This window comes from Triturus cristatus, chromosome 8 (genome assembly GCF_964204655.1).
Source record: "Triturus cristatus chromosome 8, aTriCri1.1, whole genome shotgun sequence".
In the NCBI taxonomy this organism is placed as follows: Eukaryota; Metazoa; Chordata; class Amphibia; order Caudata; family Salamandridae; genus Triturus; species Triturus cristatus.
Window position 1 is genome coordinate 1,562,027,879 of NC_140591.1, and position 23,842 is coordinate 1,562,051,720.

Sequence of the window (23,842 nt, forward strand, 5' to 3'; positions counted from 1 at the left end):
CTCAATCATGTTTCTTGTAAAGCGTGATTACTCACCCGTTAGGGTCTCAAGGCGCTAAAGGGGAGGGGGGTTAGTTGTAATTTTTAGTAATTTGTTTGGCATCAGACATAAATCTGCACCACCAGGGAATAACTAAAACTAAAGCACAACTATGGGAGCAGAACAACTAGTCGATGACTGTCAATACTGCCAAGTCAAGGGAGGAGGACCTGTTCAGCCCCGATAAATACAGAAGAGGCATGTACTGAGCCAGTGAAGACTTCTTCATTCTTCACAATTTGAGATATCTGTTAGTACTTATTGAAACTTGTACCAAGTATCACATCTCAGAAATCATCCAGTCTACAGACATTGCCAGGTGAGAACCAAGCTAGAAAAAGCGATGGCTAGATTTGACATTCCTGCATAAATAAAAACAAATAATACACCCCTTCCAAGTGAGAGAATTCCAAGAGAAACTAGGCATATCCTCTCATCCAATCACACCCAGGTGACCCAAGATCAATAACCTGCAATGTAGCTTTACTAAAAGGCTGAAAACACCATGCAGAAGCAAGGAGGGAGTTAATTTGAGACATGCAGAGAGAAACAATCAACAATATTCTGATCAAGAGGAAGGGTCTGACCCAGTTGTGACTTCAATATCTCTCAATTACATTAATGTAGCAGTATCTCAGGCACCTCAGGAAATCTGCTTGTCAAATGACTGAAGCAGTAACCCATCTTCAAGGGCAAACCAGTGGTACTGCTTTCAGCCACACCTACAGCCACTGCAAAGACCAAAGTGAGTACAACATTAGTTGTTGGCCCTGTTAGTCCCTAATTCTCATCTAAGGGGGAGAGTTATATGTACAGATTTACAAACGTATTGCACTGGGTTTGGGTCACACAAGTAACCCAAATCTGCACACATTTGTTTCTGTTGGATTTAATTTTCAGCACAAAAGCTGGTTTGCTGGAAAGCTGCCTGAAAGTAACGCAAAGCTGTGCAAAGTTCTGTTTTGCATTACTTTGCCTTAAGGAGATGTACCATGGCTTGTACACAGGTGTTTCCATGAAACCACCCATGAATTTTGGCATACAACTCTATCTACTAACAATAGTAGGCATGCTTTTGCACCAAACATGCGTTAAAAAGGAGAAGTGCTTTAATTTCTCCTAACCTTCCAAATTTGCATGTGTGCTGCATTGTACAGCATACATCCATAGTGGGAAAAGTTTTAAAGTTAGTCTAAGTATAGTATTTTGCACTGGAAGGGCACCATTCCAGTACAAAACTGTGTGAGACTCACACACAGCTTTGCACTATGCCTATAAACCATGCATGCATCTTGGCGCATGTGAACACATGCTTTTTGGACAAAAAGCTTTGGCAAACCATTTCAGAGTAGAAACATATTGCCTTTGCCAATTCTTAATTTCTGTAATTTCCATTCCAGAAAAAAAAGTCTCATTAGCTAGTGATCTGATGCTGGGTCTAAGGAAAAGGGTTCAGAATGTTTTCTTCCTAAATGCCCTAGAAATGTTCCTCCCTAGCATTCTCATCTATCCCTTCTCACTTGGAGGTTATGTCTTTCCACTGTATCTGAAAGTCTTGCTGTAATCAAATACTGAGCAAGGTGTATATGGTTTTGGTCATTTTGGCCATATCTGTTTACTTCATCAGTATTACAGAGAAAGATAACACTCAAAGCCTTTGTTAGCTGAATCCCCACTATGGATTACATCTTTGCTAACATTTCTTTAAAGATGACCTTGAAAAATTCCATTTCCCAATTGACATGCATCATTGTGCTGATCAACCTGCAATTCATCTAGCACAGTTCTCTTGCAAATCAACATATAGAATTAACGAGCACCGGTCTCAGATCTACACATTGAAGCACTAGTGACTGCAGTTGCCTCTCCTCCATCAAACCCAGATCATGGATATTCATGGTGACAGCTCCTAGTTTCCAATGACAAAAACAGATTGAACAATTAAAGCATAAAAATATTGATTGAAGAGATTTAATTTTTATGTAGTTTGTTTTTCATTTAACAGAGAGGAATATTTAGTGTCTTACAAGTTAGTAATGATGGAAACCTTTTGGCTCCTGATGGACTCCATGGAGCTGTGATGTAGATTTTAGAGCGGAATGCATTGAAGGCTGATTTAGAATGTTGAGATGCTGTTAAACGCAGACGAATAAAGATGTGTAATACTAAGCTCCATGTGACGTAATCATTTGCGGACAACCAGGCTGGGAAAGACACTACAAAACATAATTGCCTATGAGGGAATGTTCAATGGAGAATTGCTGCCCACAGAAACCTATTGAGATTCTGTTCCTGACCAGATAAAAGTGAACATCTTATTCTGTAATATAAAAGGGATAAAGACTTTTGCTGTCTGCACTAAATTTTGAGGTCAGGCTCACTCACAGCACTTCCAATAAGCCTCACATTCAGATCGGCGTATCATACCATGCTCTGATTTTAAATAAAAATTCATGAAGTTATTTTTTTTTCATTTATTTGATCTTGTAAGGCGCAACAGCTACTCAAAAAGGGTTTCCCGGCGCCGAGATACAGCAAGAAACATGTCAGGGACGAGTGCTAGCTAATCTAGTTATTGCTCGAATAGCCAGGTCTTAACATTTCTTCGAAACCTGTCATAGTTTTCCTCTTTTCGAATGAAAGGAGGGAGTGCGTTCCAGAGGGATGGCCCACGGTAGGCAAACGATCGGCCTCCCATCCTTGCCAATTTAAATCTCGGGATACAAAAATTGGAGAGTGATTGGGAGCGAAGACTACGCTTGGGGATGTATGGCTGGGCCAAAGATAAAAGATAATTTGGTGCCGTACCAGCCTTGATTCTGAACATATAGGTCAGAGCTTTAAAGCGTATTCTGCTTTCCACCTTGAGCCAGTGGAGTTCCCTGTGGTGACTTGAAACACCAGAATTTTTCGGGATTTTACAGAGTAGTCGGACTGCGGCGTTCTGAACAAGTTGCAGTCGACTGATTACCGCTTTATTTGACCCGAGATACAGAATATTACCGTAGTCAATCCGCGATGTAATGAGAGCATTGACTAGAGTCTTCTGAGTGGAAGGGGGCAGCATCCATATAATTTTCCTCAACCATTTGATAACGGTGAGGCAAAGACCAACAACTTTGTTGGCCTGTTTGGTCATGGAGAGGGTGCTGTCCAAAATGAAAGCAAGGTTGCGAACTTGCGTCACTGGGGTAGGAAAAGTGGCCAACTGGTCAGGCCAGTGAGAGGGATTCCAAAGTTCTTGCCGTTTTCCTAAAAGAAGAACCTCTGTCTTGTCTCCATTAAGTTTTAAATGGTTTCTAGTCATCCAATTCAGGATGTTCTGTAAACCAAGTTTGAGGGGAGAAGAAGAAGACGGACTAGGTTCAGATAGGGAGAAAATAATTTGGGAGTCATCGGCGTAGGTCATAAGGGAAAGTCCAGATTTTTCAGCTAAATCTGCTAGGGGTCTGAGATAAATATTAAAAAATAGTGGGCTCAGTATGGATCCCTGAGGCACGCCGTGGGGGGCTTTGAAAAAGTCAGAGCAAGCTGTGGGAGATGTTATTTGAAAGGTCCTGTCTCCCAGAAAGGAACGAATCCAATCAAGCGCTTTACCTCGGACACCATTCCGAAACAGTGCCTTGATGAGGATTTCATGGGATATGGTGTCAAAGGCCGCGCTCAGGTCAAGGAGCACGAGCGCGACCGTCTGACTTTTATCAAGCAGGTTATGAATGTGTTCTGTGACTCCAAGAAGAGTGGTTTCAGTCGAGAAACCAACGCGAAAACCAGATTGTGAGGGGTGCAAGAGTGAGTTATTGTCGACAAAGGTGGTTAAAGTCGTGTGGACATGTCTCTCCAGGCACTTAGAAAAGGCAGGGAGCAAGGAAATGGGTCTGTAGTTTGCCAAACATTCCGGGTCAGCTGTAGGCTTTTTTAATAATGGCGTAACCATTGCGTGTTTCCAAAGAGTAGGGACTGAAGAGAGTTCAAATGACGCATTAAGCGTATCAACAATGACCCCCAAGGACTGGTCATCAAGTTAGTGTTAAAGGTAAAACATTCTTTTGTCCAAGAGGAATATGTGCTACTCTGGGTGTTGTATGTACCTACTGGAATGGCAAGAGCCATATCATATTCTCCTAAAACATCATATTTCCAAGATCCCTATTAGATTCCAATTAACACATTCAATCAATCAATCTGTGCTTGTTAAGAGCCGCAACTCACTTGTGAGGGTCTCCTGGCGCTGGGGGGAGAAGGGGTTGCAGGTCTGACTGGGCGCTGTGGTTGATTTGAAGAGCCAGGTCTTGAGATCCTTCCTGAATTGTGTCAGAGACGGGGAGAGCCTGAGGTGGAGAGGCATGGTGCTCCAGGACTGGGCAGCGAGGTAGGATAAGGATTTTCCTCCGGTCCTAGTCTTGTGGATCCGAGGGACAGTGACGAGAGCCAGTTGGGTAGAGCTGAGGTGTCTGGTGGGTATATGGAAAGAGAGGCAGTGGTTCAGGTATGCTGGTCTGGCGTCATGGAGAGCTTTGTAGGTGTGTGTGAAGACCGTGACTCTTTTGTTGACTGAGAGACAGTGGAGTTCTTGCAGGTGATCGGACATGTGGCTGCAGCGGGGGATGTTGAGGGCCAGTCTGTATGTGGAGTTCTGCTGTTCTGAAATTTCCTAAGCAATTTCTGGGTGGCGGCTGAGTAGAGTGTGTTGCCATAGTCGAGTCTGCTGATGAGTGCATAAGTGACCGACTTTGTTGCCTCAGTGGGGATCCATCTGAAGGTCTTCCAAAGCAGGCGAGGAGTGTGGAAGAATGATGAGGTGACGGCGTTGATCTGGTGGTTCATGGTGAGTCAAGAGTCCAGTATGATGCAGAGGTTTTGTGAGTGGTTAGTGGGTGAGGGTGGGGTCTCCTAGCTCGGCAGGCCAACAGGTATCTTCCTAGGTGGAGGTGTTGCGCCCCAGGATGAGGACTTTGGTCTTGTGTGAGGCAGCTGTCTCTCATCCAATGGCAGCGACACATTGGCACAATGACAAGTTAGGCAGATTTGGTGTAGTTGAAATTTATGTTTTCAGCTAATTTGCCCACACCTACATCCAGCTAATATGAGTTATTGAGCCCAGATGTGAAATAACATGTAGATACTGTTTAATGGGTACCACCTGCTTTGAGCAAGTTATAAATGGGAGTGGGGGATGAGCTTCAGATAAGCAGCTGTGAATGAAAAAAAGCAGGACATCCATGTGGAGGTAGGAGGGTACCAGCCAGAGTCAATCATCCTGGTTCTCCAGTGCTATTGGAGGGGGTCTGTCTTGGCCAAGCTGCACTTGTCCAACTTACACTTGATTTTACCCACCAGAATTTCTGACTGTAAAACTGAGTCTGAATTTTTCACACCCTGTACCCCCAGGTGTAGGAACAGCCAATCTCTTGTGCTCTGGTGAACCTTTTGGTAATACCGCTCGAACCTTGCACCACTGCCTGCACTGCCACTGAGGGACCACTAGACCCGGTCTGCTTTGCGGCTCCCTTATGCCGCCGTCATCTTTGCACACCAGGATCTGCTTTAAATCCAGAGAAGGCCATGCAAAGTCCTCTCACCATTTTACAGGGTCCGACGCTTAGAAAGGGGAGTAGGCTGTCTGGGAAAAGATCCCCTGTTTCAATTATGACCCCCAATAAAAAAAGGCTGAAAAGAGGCATAAACAGGGTACGGATTCCTCAACTCAGAAGGGGGGTGAAGGACCTTTCACCCAGGAAGATCAGCTGATCACGCACCTTAGTGCAGCAGTAGAAGACCTTGTTCAAACTCGTTTGGAGACATTGTTTGGTATATTCAGGGAGGATTTGACCACATGTGTCAATAATGTATTAGAAGACATGATAGCAAATCTTTTAAAATAGAGACTCAACTAACTGAACTGTGAATAATGCTAATCTTAAAGCAAATGGTAACAAGGTAATGTTATAACCTGCCTAATAATACCCAAAATGTCTCTTATGCACATAAGGCAGTATCTACGAGGGGAGTGCAAAATAATGTCTCACATCCTGGGCCCCTAAAGCAAGACTTCGATACGCCAGGGAAAAATAAAGAAATAAGACAGGCGGTGGCCATTTCAAACCACATGAGGTCCAACCCGCAGCCAGAATCACCCTTCACGATAGAGTTAAGTAACCCCCCCTCGCATCGGGTGAGTAACAGACGTAGTCTACAATTACCACCAGAAGCTACCCCTCTAGTAGCAGTCCTAGTAGGGGTACCACCCCTTAAAGATAATACAACAGAAACCACAGAAGACCTTACCTGTAAAGTAACATTCTGGTGTACGAAATTATCAGGTGGGGAGGTTATAGCATCATCAAGCATTATAATGGCCAGGCAGGTTGGATGGGTTGGTTGGGGTGCAAAGTCTGAAGAGGGTGATTGTATTGTTGTAAATTTCGACCAGATGAATGTAGCTGGTTGGCTCTTTCAAGAAGGAAGTAACCAAGGTTTGGGTGGTATAAAAGTACTCCCCTTGGCTATTTCTATCACCCAGTAATGGAGAATCAGGCCATAGACCCCAGATCCACGTCCAGATGTCCTCTAGGGCTAGTTATTAATGGGTTAGGTACCAGTTATAAGAACCGGCATGGTCGCCCCCTTTTTCCAAGCCCCTCTCATCTATCCATGCCCCTTTCAAACACAGCTCACGTAACCAGAGAGAGGGTAGCAGGAAATGACCTTGAATTAGTGAATAGATTTCTTCCCTTGAGTCAGTTAGATACTAATGACTTACTAACAAATCACTTGCCTATGCATGGTTCACCTATGGTTAATCAGAATATTGCCATTATGAGAACAAAAATGGAGGAGGAAGCTAAAATAAAGGACATTTCTAAGGTACTCAGCTGGAACATAGCGAGAATAAAGAATAAGAGAGATGATGTCAGGTGGCTTGATTTGATAAGGAAGTATGATGTGGTGGCGCTCCAAGAAACATGAGATACGAGAATAATTTCTGGCTTGATGGCTACACAACTTTGAGCCAGCTCGGTTTTCCGTAGCTGGTAGACCAAAAGGTGGCCTAATAACCTTAATCTCTTTAAAGTTTAGAAGCAACCACTGCAAACTGGACTCTGGGTCTGATAATTGTCTTGTGGTTCAGATTATGCCCACAAATGCGCCTAAAGTACTTGTTGTTAATTTTTATAATTCATTTGAAAAATCTCATGTGAATGAACATTTATGTAGTCTGAATCCCTGTTTTGATTCATTTAGGAAAAAACGAACCTCACCTTATTCGGTTATTTTATTGGGTGATTTTAATATACATCTGTGTAAAAAGAATTGCCAGTTCTCTGATAATCTTGGCCCAGGTAATCATCAAGAGATACATTTTGAACACACACAACAAGGCGGCTATCTAGAGGATAACTTAGCAGAATTTGGACTGTTACATCCTGATCATACGAATGAAGAACCTGGAATCTCTTCCTTTAATGGAAGAGATGCCAATTCAACAATTGATTACCTATTTAGTAACGCAGCCTTGTTACCTTTGATATCTGCCTATGCAACCCTATGGTCACCTTTCAGCGACCATAACCCCATATATCTTATATTATCAGAGTGTTTTAAGGACAGACCGAAAAAGGATAGTTTTGCCTTAGCTCCTAATTTAAAAAGGAAGGATCAAGGCCGCAGACTTAAATGGTGCAAAGTAGTCCCGGACCTCTTTTTAAAGGATCTATTAGATATTGTTGGAAATGAGATAGATTTATGCCAAGAGGGTGGGCAAATGGACGCGGAAATCCTTTTAGCTTATGATAGGATCTCCAATCAGGTGGCTAGCGCACTTACATATCCTAATAGAATTTGTTCGAATCGTGATGAGAGGTGGTTCGATCATAACTGTTCAGCAGCCCATCAAATGTACTATAAGTGCTGAAATGAAAACTCCAAGAAAAAATCTTAATAGCTGTTACAAGGAAAGCCTACAAGCAGGCCTTATGCACCTGTAAAATAGAAATCAAACAGGAAGCCTGGAACGATCTGCTGTCCGTAAATGTTATAAAAAGTTTTGGGAAATAGTTAACCAACCATTTTTCTCTGGCCTTAGTAGTACGACTGTGGAAAGTAATGTACCGGAGGAGCAGTGGTTCATCCACTTTAAACCAATCTATGGTGACCAGATGGATCAGGGTTTCACAAGCACATCACCTATGGTCGAAATTTATAACCTGACCTTTTCCAAAAATGAAGTTGCTGTGGCTATCACTCAGATGACAAGCAATAAAACTCCTGGACCATATGGGGTCTCATCTGACCTTTTTTAAATGGATGTAACGCTATGGTCTAAAATACTAGTTCACGTTTTTAATATGGGCTGCCGAGATCTTGGTCAAGATGAATTATTGTCCCAGGTTTTAAAAAAGGGCAGAGGGGAGACCCAAGATTCTATAGGCAAATATCGGTGATTGATTTGGCGGTCAAAGTGTTAGGCCGAGTGATCCTTAGCAAACTGACAGATTGGATAAATGAGTGTAATGTTTTGTCCAAGCGGCAGGGAAAGGCAAGGGTACCATGAATCAGTTTCTTAACCTGCCTCTTTTAGCAGGAAAATACACCATCGCTAAGAAAGGGACACTACACCTGGCAATTATGGATCCGTCCTCGGCTTTTGACCGAGTGAATAGATCCAAACTTTGGGACTTACTGCTTTCATTGGGCATGGAGAAGCATATTGTATATTTTTTATAAAATTTGCATGGGGACCTTACAGCTACAATCAGGTTCGACCAAGGGGGAAATCAGACACAGGGGATAGACATTATCAGGGGAGTTACACAGGGCTGCATTTTAGCACCCCTATAGTTTACCCGCTATAATAATAAGTGAGATTCAGTCCTGGGTAGAGCCAGTAAAGATATTCCACACATGGGGGAACACCTAACACCAGCACAGGGGCGAAGCCCGTACGAGCAACGTTAAGCATAGGGGGGCATATCAACAAGGGCTTTATCTCTGCTTTTTTGGCTTTAAAAGCCAAAAAAGCAGAGATAAAACTAGCGCCCTATCAACAACAGGGTGCTAACACGCAAATTTGCATGTTAGCACCCTTTTACTCTACGCTTCCCCTTGCATCTCTAATGAGATGCAAAGGGGGCGTTCCAGAGTAAAATAATAGGAGAAATGTCGCTAAGCGACATTTCTCCTATTATCAAGAATGTCGCTAACCCTGTTAGAGACAAAAAAAGCAGCGCTAACCGCGGTTAACGCTGCTTTTTTACGTCTGCTAATTTTCAGACTTAGCCATGATATCCTATGGAAGAAGGATATCATGGCTAAGTTTGCCTGTCCCTATCAACAAGGTAACGTGTGATTATCGCTGGGTTTCCAGCGATAATCTCACGTTAGCCTGTTAGCGTGTAGATTTTTATCGCTATTGAGATAAGCGTTGCAAATAGCACGCTATCTCAGCGATAAAAATTCACGCTAGCCGGCGATAATTATCCTCACGCTAAGAGCGCTGAGCGATAATTATCGCCGGTTGTTGTTGATATGCTCCATACAGAGCGAAAAGTATCTCTATCTCATGCTATGGTTCTGAAATTTGGGGCTATAAGGATGCTGAAAATCTCCAAATAGTCGAAAATAATTTTTTTTTAAATTTGCTCTCAGTCCCACAGTCAACGCCTTCTTATATTATTCATCAAGAAACTGGTATTGGTTTTGTGTCAGATTTGATCAAAATCTTTACTTATATGGATTTCAATCTGGACAAATCCTGAGCTAGATATGAACCGGGAGATCATACGTGATTGGTAGATAGAGCAAGCAATATCCCCTGGCTGAGCTATGTCAAAGGGACAGCAATACAACTAGGACTTCCTGAGTTATTCAATGAGCCAGATAAATTACTCAAGAAAGATTTGGTGTGGGTTAGGATATCTTTTTTACACATGGCGCAAATAGAAAGAAAGGCCAGAGAACTGATGAAACTGACAGTACGGGCCTAGTAAGTAGTAAAAACGAAACACTCCTTGGAGCATCATTTAGATGTAGTCACTAAGCTCTATCATCTTTTTCTCTACAAGATTTAAGCTCAACTATCTGCACTTCCTACTGGCCAAACCTCAAGTTTGGAGAAAGGCAGAGAACTTTGGTCCCTGCACTCACGATAATTTCTCCACTCAAGACTCCTTGCACTTTGTTTTGTTTTGCGAGCATTATTTGCACATCTGTAAACGTTTTATATTACCAATTTTAAAGGGCAAAGGTTTCTTGCCGGCTAGGCCAGCCTTAATATATCTACAAATGTTGAATAATTCCTGGGGCATTTTTATTGTTGCTAGTTTTCTGGTAGTGGCAGTCAGAGAAAGGAAAGAAAGACTTGACTTGACACATCAATTCCCTCTTTGTTTTAATTTAAAATGTAATAAATGTTAACCTGGTTGATAGAAAAAAGAGTGTGTGTATGACTTGGTACATTAATTCCATCTTGTTTTAACCTAAAATTAATTGTATGTGAACTTGGCTGATGAATATTATACTTTGTACTTTTATTCGTCTTTTAAAATATTTTAATTTTGTACAGTTTGTGACCTGGATTTTATATCATTATTAGATTGATTTTGTCTGTTGATCATATTTTATTGTGTGTATACAACTGTTCTTTTTATTATGCTTTTATGGTTTTAATTAACCAAATAAAGTGTTTATGACTGATTGACTGACTGACTACCACTCCATGTGATTTACAATCGCGTTCAATGTAACACTGAGTCATTTCATGCCAAAGATCATATTTGCTTTCTTATGAACACTAAAGAGGATGTTCCCATAAAATTGAATCCAGCCCTCCTGTATTGGTCTGAGTATGAAGTAAGTATCTAGTCTGAGATCAGCAATTACCTAAATTCTGGTCTACTAATGATCTCATGTGTAGCTATCGGGCTTTGGATATGCAGTCAGATTTTCAATAGCATTGGTCACTTAAGTTGAGCTTAGGTGCACAAATACCTAATTATAAGCAAGTAAACCTACATTTTGTATTCACAAAAAATTAATTTACACTTGCAAATGTGATGTTCTGTGTTTTGCCCTTTTCCTGCTTTTTGAGCCATCAATGCAAATATTCATTAATATTAGATAAATATATTTTAAAATGCTTAGGGCCCCTTTATGATGGCGGGCGGACTTTCCGTAGCGGTGAACGGGACCGTTCGCCAGAGGTGCGGCGGTCCCACTGTGGCCATTAGGATGCCACGTCGCGGTGGCATCCCCCATTCACAACATTGTGGCGGGCGGTGCTCCGCCATCCTAAGGGGCCCCTTAGTTTTTACAATACAGTGATGTTTTTGATATAAGTAGATAGTGCATCAATAGTATGTCTGTGTTGTATATCTCAACAATATGATTCATATAAAGAAACGAAACAGGTTTAGGCAAATGTGGAATAGAATTCACATGTTTCTTTACACACCTTACATCACTAATAATGAGGCCTGTTTTCTCATAATTATATTAGGAATCAGTATCAAATCGATTCATGGGATTTTTGGGGAGAGAGAAGCTTCATGAATTTGAGGGACAATTCAAGTCATAAATAGTCTGCTTGAAGGTCACACACTGCCAAAAGGCTGGTGCTATATGTCTTCATCCCATGAAAAGTAAGGCATACCAATGACAGAGAGTGGCATTTTGGTGCTAAAGTGGACATTAGTTAGTGGCTGAGAGGTAAGGGATTCCAAAGAATATTGTTTCCATCACTGATTTGATATAATCATTGCCATCTAGTATGTAGTTTTCATTGATTTTTTTATAAATTATATTTATCATTTTCACCATTATAATTATTATCTGCAATAACACTCATTCATGTTATCTGCAATAAACTTCTTTTTTTAGTATTAAATGAAGCCTTTTAGAAATATATAGAACCTTTTTCATATAGGAAACTTCACTTTTGAGTAATTACACTTTTCAGTAAGTTTACTACTTTTGGCTATTCACAACTCAGAGTGTAAGTTTCTACCAAAAAACATAGAGTAGTAATCCCAGGACCACACATGGCCAACCACCGGTACTGAAAGCCCAGCCCATGGAAAATAAATGAGGTAGGGACATTATATAAAAGCCCACAAGAAATAAATGAGGAATTAAATTAAATTATTTCATATAACTAAAAATATAAATAGCATAATATGAAAAATGTAAAACAGTACATATGTTTTATTTAATTTTCAAATATTTTATCATCCATTTTTGTAAGTAAGAAGTAATGTAATTTTTTAGAAAATGTATAATGAAATTACTTAATTATATGCATCACTTTTAAAAGTTATTAAAAACATTAAAATATATGGTTTTTCTTCTTTATGGGAAATTTATCATTAACTTTTAATTTCAGAAAGAATAAGCTTAAAGAATGATTTTAAAATACTTTGGCAGCAGTAACATATTAGTAAATTAGCTCTCCTCCGTTTTCAGAGGCTGGAGACATGTAAGTTACACGCTTTGTTATAACTTTAGACTCATATTTTATGAATAGCTAAAAAGTAGTCAAAATACTCAAAAGTGCACATTACCCACATGTGTAGCTACATTTATGAATCGGTCCCATGTGTGGATTTTTTTGTGTGTCTATATTTTGGGGAAAGATGTTCAAGAACCCCCTAATTTATAAGTATATCGCTGGTAGTCTCTGATGGGATTGATTGATAAATGATGCACATTGTCTCCAGTTAAGGTGTGGAAGATGCGTGGACACAGCCTGTCTGTTTTCCTGGTTCCAGTTGGTAAGTTAGTTCCAAACTGCTATTGAAAGAGAGCCTTGGGAAGTTTAACTAAGCTATGTTTACAGGCAGAAAAATATATCAGTGCTCCAAGGGATATAAGGGCATTCCGGAGTTAAGGTTACTGCTGCTCTATGTTTCTGGGTATTTAAATAATTTTCTCAGGCATATTTCTACTCTGGATATCATCAGAAATGTACTCTTGTTACCAGTGGTAAAAGGGAGGAGGCACCCCCAAACTTTGTGGGGTGTAATGAAAAACTTTTCAATTGCAAAAGGGATCTCTGACACAATACACAATATTGTGGTAAAAAAGTATAATTGACAAAATTATTGTGCCAAAAATATTGTTAACCACAATATTGTCATCCCATATTAATAACGGTTGGTAACACAGGTATCAAAAACATATTTTTCTTTATCTATTAATTTAATGTGTTCCATATTTTTGATTTAATACTTTATATGTATATCAACTATCCGAAACGATGAGGGTCAAATATATGTGCAATGATGAATATGCAATTAATACAAATAATACTAAACATATATGTTCCACTCCACCTCCAGTGGCCCACCGTTAAAACCACTCACATACAAATAATATATCAATCAATGGAAGGAGTGGGTAAGTAATCAATAAACAATCAATTATTGTAGTCCAAAAAATATTATTTGTAGTCCAAGAGGTTTCTTCCAAATAGATTCCTTTATTCTTTCAAATTATTTTCAATATGATGCTCCAGCACATTCTTAGAAGTCCAAACAAAACTTTTTTTACATACACACAGCCAACGCATTTCGTCCCCCTTGGGACCTCATCAGGGCTGTAAGAATAGAAAAGGGAATATCACTAGTACATACATTATACATCTCTATTCCCAAGAGTCATGCTGACATCAAATATATATTGTTTAATACATATACAATACCCATAACCTACCTATATAACAATCTAGAATATAAAACATTTACCCAAAAACATAATCACACAATGCTAAAAAAAGATGACATGACAGTTTGCACCATGTATAAAAAATATAATCTCACCCCTATAATTTTACCACTAGTTCGCCTATTAATTATCACAGGACAAAATATATCCACTGTTCTTGAGCATTATTATAATTGACCGTCTAATTTTGGTAATAATGTCTCTAATTATAATTATGTATAATAACCTCTCACATACCTCCTAAATAATGACGCGGTAGTATAAAATGTCAGTCATAGAGGGATGCTGATTTCATTGAATATCCAGTCTCATCAAGGTCTTTTTTCAAATATCATTATATGTTTTCTAAATAAATAAAGCATAACAGTTGATTAGTCCCCTATTTTAAATCCAAGTTACTATTAACTTTTGCATTCTTCATAACAAATTATTTGTCCTCACCTAAATCTATATCCGTTCTAATCTTCTATATAATGTCCTCCACGTATCGAGTCCTAAGCGCTAGAGACCCCTGTCTCAATGCAAGTCTAAAAAACAACAACATAACACGGAAGGACCGAGTCAATATTCCTTCCTGAACCTAATTGTCAAAACACTGTCAAATTATGAACTGAACACTCGTTTATATCAACATACCTTGTCCTCTACATCGATGAGTTCCTAGTCGCCTCCACTGCCATTTGGGTATCACCGCTTTACTTTGTGTATTTCCCATTTCATTTTTAAATGTTAGATTAACAAATCACATTCCCCGCTTGCCAGCTCCTTAATTAACATAAATTGCTTTCTATCCCGTCCGTACGCTACCAACCAATCAAGTTCAACATTTAGCCTGTCCCCTTCTTGCGTAAAGACACATTTATCCTGTCCAATCCAAGGCATTTCTCAAGTATTCCATTAACCAATCCTGTTCTCAACTAGCTAGCCCTTCAATTTACTTTCTGGTCCGCTCAATGTCGACCAATCAGATTTGAGATGTTACATATGCAATTCTTTCAATTTATTTATTTCATTTATTTATTTAAGCGATTTATAAAGCGCACGATTACCAAAAATATGGCGTCCTGACGCTGACTACTTTCCCAAGGAAGAACCGGTCATAGAGCGATTAATTCACAAAAAGCCAGGTCTTCAGCGCCTTTCTGAAGCAAAGCAGGTTGTTACTGTTCCTTAGTTGCAGAGGTAACTTATTCCATAACTTAGTCACACCAAAAGAAAAACTGCGTCCACCCCAACAAGCCTTTTTTATCAGGGGACAGAGATCAGTTTAGCGTCAGATGAACGCAGCAAGCGTGGTTGTGAATACCATTGGATTTGGTGTTTTAAGAATTCCGGGCCATCGTCGTGTAATGCCTTAAAGATCAGAGAGCTGTAAACTGGACCCTGTTCTTTACAGGAAGCCAGTGCAGGCCTTTAATAACATTAGAAATCAGAGCAAATTTGGGGATACCCATAAGGAGTCTTGCCGCAGCATTTTGAAGCATCTGTAGTTTGTGCAGCAGATTTTGCTGCAGGTTTAATATAGGCCATTACAATAATCCGACCTGGATAAAACCAGGGCCGTAACCACTGTTTTACGGCTGTCAAATGGTAGCAGAAACAAGATTTTTTTCAACATTTTTAACATAAACCATGTTTTGGAGGCTACTGCCTTAACCTGTGCATCCATCGATAGTTTTGCATCAACCAAAATCCCTAGGTTTTTAACGTTTGCGTTTTCGTAATAAAAGTATAAATAAAAGTAATTGCCTCCGTGTTGGTAGACAATGAAGTATGTCTAATAGATAGCTTAGGAGTTTCAAACGAAAGATATATACGCCTACGATAGAAAGAGAGGGGATAATATGTTTGTTTCATTGAAAGAATTGCATATGTAACATGTCAAATCTGATTGGTCGACATTGAGCGGACCAGAAAGGAAGCAATCGTAAATTAAGTAAATTGAAGGGCTAGCTAGTTGAGAGCAGGATTGGTTAATGGAATACTTGAGAAACGCCTTGGATTGGACAGGATACATTTATCTTTACGCAAGAAGGGGACAGGCTAAATGTTGAACTTGATTGGTTGGTAGCGTACGGACCGGATAGAAAGCAATGTATGTTAATTATGGAGCTGGCAAGCAGGGAATGTGATTGGTTAATCTAACATTTAAAAATGAAATGGGAAATACACGAAGTAAAGCGGTCATACCTAAATGGCAGTGGAGGCGACTAGGAACTCATCGATGTAGAGGACAAGGTATGTTGATATAAACGAGTGTTCAGTTCATAATTTGACAGTGTTTTGACAATTAGGTTCAGGAAGGAATATTGACTCGGTCCTTCCGTGTTATGTTGTTGTTTTTTAGACTTGCATTGAGACAGGGGTCTCTAGTGCTTAGGACTCGATACGTGGAGGACATTATATAGAAGAGGAGAACGGATATAGATTTAGGTGAGGACAAATAATTTGTTATGAAGAATGCAAAAGTTAATAGTAACTTGGATATAAAATAGGGGACTAATCAACTGTTATGCTTTATTTATTTAGAAAACTCATAATGATATTTGAAATAAATACCTTGATGAGACTGGATATTCAATGAAATCAGCATCCCTCCATGACTGACATTTTATACTACCGCGTCAATATTTAGGAGGTATGTGAGAGGTTATTATACATAATTATAATTAGAGACATTAATTCCAAAATTAGACGGTCAATTATAATAATGCTCAAGAACAGTGGATATATTTTGTCCTGTGATAATTAATAGGCGAACTAGTGGTAAAATTATAGGGGTGAGATTATATTTTTTATACATGGTGCAAACTGTCATGTCATCTTTTTTTAGCATTGTGTGATTATGTTTTTGGGTAAATGTTTTATATTCTAGATTGTTATATAGGTAGGTTATGGGTATTGTATATGTATTAAACAATATATGTTTGATGTCAGCATGACTCTTGGGAATAGAGATGTATAATGTATGTACTAGTGATATTCTCTTTTCTATTCTTAAGCCCTGATGAGGTCCCAAGGGGGATGAAACGCATTGGCTGTGTTTATTTAAAAAAAAAAATTGTTTGGACTGCTAAGAATGTGTTAGAGCATCATATTGAAAATAATTTGAAAGAATAAAGGAATCTATTTGGAAGAAACCTCTTGGACTACAAATAATAATTTTTGGATTACAATAATTGATTGTTTATTGATTACTTACCCACTCCTTCCATTGATTTATACACTATATATATATATATATATATATATATATATATATATATTCACTGAAAAAACCATAGGTTTCACACATGTTATAGTTAGCTGGACATTTCACTCGTAAAACACCATTGAAATTCCCCCGTTATAGTTAGTTAAGCTAACTATAACTCGCACGACCGCAATCCACTGCTGATGACGTCACATATTACATCACCGTATTCACTAAGATACTGTTAATAAGTCAGTTATACAATTAATTTTACAAAAAAAACATCCATTTAGACACTTATTTACCCATTTATTCTTCCATTAACCTTTAGATATACATATATAAAAAAAAATTATTTTTCAGAAAGACACATATTCACTGGATGATGTCACCAGTGATGTCATCAGTGATGTAATTTGAGATGTCATCAGTGATGTCATGAGTGATGTCACTGACCATGTCATGAGTGATGTAATATGTGACGTCATCAGCAGTGGATTGCGGTCGCGAGTTATAGTTAGCTAAACTAACTATAACAGGGGAATTTCAATGGTTTTTTACGAGTGAAATGTCCAGCTAACTATAACATGTGTGAAAGCTATGGTTTATTAAGTGAATTTGCAAGGTTTTTTAAATGCTGATTTCTAAATATAACGTGTGTGAAACCTTTGTTTTTTTTTAGTGAATTTGTAAGGTTTTTTAAATGCTAATTTATGTATGTATTATTATATTTTTTTATATATTTTACAATAAACTACCTATGTATATAGTTATAGATTGACTGTATCCTGTAATATGGAATGGCTCAGCTCTTTTTTTTTTTATTTGGATAAAGTTGAACAGCATAGTTAATATCTTCTATAAACTTATAAACAGTTAAAAAAATTATTTATTTTTTTTAAGGGTTTTTCAGCGGGCGCGCACCGTGTGCGCACCCCGCAATTTTTTGAAAGAAAATAAAATGTTTTTTTCACCCTTCGGGTTCCTTCAGGGACCCCCTGACAAAGGCTAGGGGGTCAGGAACTCTCTACCCTGCCCCCTTTTCACATTCTCCACCTTTCTTTTTCACTGTCACACACAAAATGGCGTCCGACACTTCCTGATTTCGACTGATTCGAATGTTGACTGATATCTAACCACCAATCAGAATTACGCTTGTGGACATTTGGTGCGCGCCCCGTGCGAGCACCGTGCGCGCATATAGATATTTATGTACTTTTAACTGCAATTTTCTCAGGAACTACTGAACAGATTGACACAATATATGCAAAAGGCACATGCCTGACTTGAGGACTACCTCTTTGCCAAATTTCAAGTAATTCTGTTCAGTCGTTTGGGCTGTACCTTCGACTAAAGGTCCTATGGGAAAATGCATGGGGAAAACGCGTTTTGGGACCCCCCCTTTTTTCTCAGCCCCCGCTTGACGAATCACCCCGAGACTTTCAGGGTAGGAGCTGAGCAGAGCGCCTAATTAGTTTTGAAAATTTCACAAAGATAAGTCAACCGGCGCCAAAGTTATTCAAAATAGAATTTTCAGATTTCCTATGGGAACTCGGTCCTAACTATAACTATCTACTGGCGACCGCCAGTAGATAATATATATATATATATATATATATATTCACTTAAAAAAACATAGGTTTCACACATGTTATAGTTAGCTGGACATTTCACTCGTGAAAAACCATTGAAATTCCCCCGTTATAGTTAGTGCAGGCAACTATAACTCATGCGACCGCAATCCTCTGCTGATGACGTCAGATATTACATCACTGTATTTAGACACTTATTTACCCATGTCTTCTTCCATTAATTTTTAGCTATACATATATTACAAATATTTTTTTTTCAGAAAGACACATGTCATCAGTGATGTAATATCTGACGTCATCAGCAGAGGATTGCGGTCGCGTGAGTTATAGTTGCCTGCACTAACTATAACGGGGGAATTTCAATGGTTTTTCACGAGTGAAATGTCCAGCTAACTATAACATGTGTGAAACCTATGGTTTTTTAAGTGAATTTGCAAGGTTTTTTAAATGCTAATTCCTAACTATAACATGTGTGAAACCTATGGTTTTTTCTGTGAATTTGTACGGTTTTTTAAATGCTAAGTTATGTATTTTCTTCTTTTTTTTTAAGGTTTTTCACCGAGCGCGTACCGTACGCGCACGGTGCGCTTCGCGCACCGTGCGCGCGCTGTGGGCGCGCAGTGCGCTTCGCGCACAGCGCACCCAAGTTAGGCAGTTTGCGAAATTTTTCCGTTTCTACCGTACGCGCACGCTACGCGTACTTCGCGATTTTTCGCAAAAAAATTAAAGGAAATTTTGGCCCTTGGGGGTCCTTCTGGGACCCCCTGACAAAGGCTAGGGGGTCAGGAACTGTCCACCCTGCCCCCTTTTCATGTTCTCCACCTTTGTTTTTCACCCCCTCAGACTGCGAGAGACAAAATGGCGGCCGACACTTCCTGGTTTCGACCGATTCGAATGTTTACTAAGATCTAACAACCAATCAGAATTGCGCTCGCGCACGGCAGCGTGCGCGTACGGTAAGTTTTACCGTACGCGCACGGTGGGCGCTTATAGATATATATATGCTTTTAAATGCTATTTTCTCAGGAAATACTGAACAGATTTACACCAGACCTGCAAAAGGCACATCCCTGACCTGAGGACTACCTCTCTGCCAAATTTCAAGTAATTCTGTTCAGCCGTTCGGGCTGTAGCTTGGACTAAAGGTCCTATGGAAAAATGCATGGGGAAAACGCGTTTTGGGACCCCCCCCTTTTTCTCAGCCCCCACTTGACGAATCCCCCTGAGACTTTCAGGGAAGGAGCGGAGCGCCCCAATTATTTTGAAAATTTTGCGAGGATTCGTCAATCGGCGCCAAATTTATTCCAAATAGAATGTTGCGGATTTCCTATGGAAACACGACCACCAGTAGATAATATATATATATATATATATATATATATATATATATATATATATATATTCACTGAAAAAAACATGGGTTTCACACACGTTATAGTTAGGAATTAGCATTTAAAAAACCTTAGAAATTCAATGAAAAAACCAAAGGTTTCACACATGTTATAGTTAGCTGGACATTTCACTCGTAAAAAACCAATGAAATTCCCCCGTTATAGTTAGTTCAGCTAACTATAACTCGCGCGCCCGCAATGCACTACTGATGACGTCACATATTACATCACTCATGACATGGTCAGTGACATCACTCATGACATCACTGATGACATCTCAAATGACATCACTGATGACATTATCCTTGTGACAGAGTGGTAGACCTCCTCTCACCCTAATATAACCTTTGATACAAACATTCAAAAATAGAGACTAAAATTTTCAAAAAAATGGACATACCAATAACAGTTACAACAACCTATTCAGTAATTCTAAGATCCACATACACATCCACTCATCCACCAACAATCCTATACAGTCACTCATACATGTACTCACACATCATATGTACTCATACACCTAAACATCCTGTAACACTATGCCACTCATCCATAGAGTTACTCACACATAGTCACTCATGCTAATAAAGAATCAAACATCCATTTACTTGCATATACAGTTATACACACCCCACCACACTTACTTTTACAGAAACTTACACATACTTAGTCTTTTAAACAATCACTTATAGAAACACATACTTATTCATACAGGAAGTCTACCAATCTCTCACTCTCACATATACTCACTTATAAACACCAATAGTCACATATACTAGTTTAAAACATATGTAGTTACTTATGAAGACACTATTGAGACAGTCATTCACTCACTAACACACCCATGCACACACTCATCCACCCATACAGTCCTGCACACATGCGGTCTTCAACACATACAAACAGTGAGTCACTCATTCATGCATCTATGCACTACGTAATACCCCCCACCGCACCATGAAGACACTCAGACACTCATACTGATACTCAAAAAACCAACTATTAACCTATATAGACACTCATGTAGCTACTCACCAACCCATGCAGCCACTTATATACAAAGTGAGAGACTGATACAGGTATTTACACATTTAAACATTACTCACTTAGCCATGTATTCAAAAAGATACACTTAATCAGTCAGTAATACAATTAATTTTTCAAAAACAAATCATCAATTTAGACACTTATATACTCATTTATTCTTCCATCGACCTTGAGATATACATATATAAAACATATTTAATTTTCAGAAAAACACACATTCACTGGATGATGTCATCAGTGATGTCATTTGAGATGTCATCAGTGATGTCATGAGTGATGTCACTGACCATGTCATGAGTGATGTAATATGTGACGTCATCAGTAGTGCATTGCGGGCGCGCGAGTTATAGCTAGCTGAACTAACTATAACGGGGGAATTTCATTGGTTTTTTACGAGTGAAATGTCCAGCTAACTATAACATGTGTGAAACCTTTGGTTTTTTCATTGAATTTCTAAGGTTTTTTAAATGCTAATTTCTAACTATAACGTGTGTGAAACCCATGGTTTTTTCAGTGAATATATATATATATATATATATATATATATATCTTCAGTTGTCAGCCCAGATTGTAACGCTGGCGCTAGATTTCAGGGGGTGGTGCGTTTCTTTCCCGGCAGAGCCACGCCGGTATTCATGAATAAAGTATTGTCCGAGGGCGAAGTAAAGACGCACTCACTTGTTCTTCAGAAGTAATTAGATCATCAAATTGCTTTTTTTAATTACCGTCTATTTAATTCTGCAAACTCTATTAGCATGTCCATAAGTTCCCTACTGGTCTAATTAAGTTTGGCCTCCCATTTATCTGCCTTGTCTTCATCTAACTCATCCACTGTGGGTAAGATATTTATCCTTAATTCCCTAGGGATGCAATTTGACCTCCAATTTGTTTTTCAGTGTCATGGCTTACTACCATTTTGAAAATTCTTTCTTATGTAGCCTTTCTAATTTAATAAAGAGGTCCTTAAGACTTTTGACATTGGTCTCCCCTCTGATCTGGGACCGCCAGCATGTACTATTTAGAATGAGGTACTAGCAAGAGCCTCTTTCTTTGCAGATTGTTTGGACATCATTAAACATATAATATGGAGTAGTATCAACAAATTGTCAGCTAAGTAGCTGAGCCTCTTTAGCAATATTAGGTTCTCAGAAAAAGGAAAAAATAGAGATAATGCCCGGGGCTAAATCTCATTTCCCTGTTTTCCTCTCAGGGAGTATTCTGATATTAGGTCCTGTACTGAGAAAAAACACAGTCCAACAAAAGTCGAACGTGAGGATATAACGTAAAAATCCAGACCAAGAGCAATTAAGATCTATAGAATGGATCTTCTCAAATAAAAAATTAAGATTCTTTTTGTTTCTCAGAACACTAATCAGGATGTAAGTTTCATCACTACATATATATATAGAGGGCGATAAGGAGATTTATAATAGCCTGTTGAAACATTGGGCTATTTTATGTTGTGATAAAGATCTTCATAGGATACTTCCTGCCAAACCCCTTATTACATATAGGAAGGCGCTTACCTTACGCAATATCCTTAGCTCAAGTTACACTGCTATTTACCCCCCTTCGAAAAATTTGTCAGCAACACATTGATTGAGTTCTTTTCCAGTGGGATGGTACAAATGTTCCAAATGTATTTGTTGTAAATATGTGATCAACAACACAATCCTTTTTTATGACTTTGTGGGAGCAAAATAGTTGAAAGTTAATTCCTTTATCAACTGTAACATGACACACTGTGTGCATTTTATGTATTGTGTCTATAAAAAGCAATATGTTGGCTCAACTACACGTACGCTCAAACAAAGATGGACTGAACATATTAGGGCTACTAAGAAAATAGACTCTAAATACCCTGTGGCTGTACACTTAAATTTAGAACATAAGATAGACGATCTTCAGGAGATAGGATTTATTTGCATTGAATTAGTCAAGACTAATAGGAGAGGAGGAGACGGGGAGAAAAGAGTCTGCATTAGGAAAACCTATTGAATTAAGAAATTGAAAACTGTATTGGCCAGCCTTAACTAGGACAGGGCATTATATACTCTGGTGCAAGTGTCTTTGCCTGTAGATGATTGGAGCAGAAAATACCACCATGTGACATATGTGACTGATTTCTGTATTGAAAGGTCTTTTGGACTAGCTCACCCGAGCTGTCAATATGGTCTTACAAAGTATTAGACATAGGTTCGAGACTCCTGTTTCTCTTTTGCTTTTACATTTTTCTTTTACTTTTTTCTTATTGTATTTATTTCCTCTTTGTGCTTCAATTGGCTCAACTACACGTACGCTCAAACAAAGATGGAAGGAACATGTTAGGGCTATTAAGAAAAAGAGACTCTAAATACCCTGTGGCTGTACACTTACATTTGGAACATAAGATAGAAGATCTTCAGGAGATAGGATTGATTTGCATTGACTTCAAAATAGAGGATCACCTTACTTGCTGGGGGACCTGCCTGCTGTGCCTGTGTTGCTGCCGCCGCTACTGGGCCCCTCACGCTGCGTGTCTCCCCCGCCGCCGCCACTACATCTCGCGGCCGAGAGCGGGGGGAGACTACAGCTCCCAGGCTCCTTTGCGGCCGCTGACGCCACCCACGCGCCCGGAGGCGCATAAAAGAACGCGGCTCCCTCGGGGGAGTGGGAACTTCAAAATGGAGGATCGCCTTACTTGCTGGGGGACCTGCCTGCTGTCCTGCTGTGCCTGTGTTGCTGCCGCCGCTCCTGGGCCCCTCACGCTGCGTGTCTCCCCCACCGCCGCCACTACATCTTGCGGCCGAGAGCGGGGGGAGACTACAGCTCCCAGGCTCGTTTGCGGCCGCTGACGCCACCCACATGCCCGGAGGCGCATA

At 39.5% G+C, this 23,842-nt stretch overlaps 2 long non-coding RNA genes across 2 annotated transcripts in view; one reads left to right on the forward strand and one right to left on the reverse strand.

The window, feature by feature from the left end:
- Positions 1-12,422: 12,422 nt before the first annotated feature.
- Positions 12,423-14,448, reverse strand: LOC146806144 (uncharacterized). Its single transcript, XR_014967557.1, has 4 exons — positions 14,395-14,448; positions 14,200-14,285; positions 13,996-14,103; positions 12,423-13,630 (listed from the first exon to the last, which is right to left on the reverse strand). It is a non-coding gene; the product is annotated as an uncharacterized LOC146806144 (long non-coding RNA).
- Positions 14,449-15,945: 1,497 nt separating this feature from the next.
- LOC146806145 (uncharacterized) overlaps positions 15,946-23,842 on the forward strand; it is a 34,551-nt gene continuing 26,654 nt past the window's right edge. The window contains exons 1-3 of the long non-coding RNA XR_014967558.1: positions 15,946-15,996; positions 16,106-16,191; positions 16,288-16,396. This is a non-coding gene — a long non-coding RNA (uncharacterized LOC146806145). The remainder of the gene's footprint in view (positions 15,997-16,105; positions 16,192-16,287; positions 16,397-23,842) is intronic.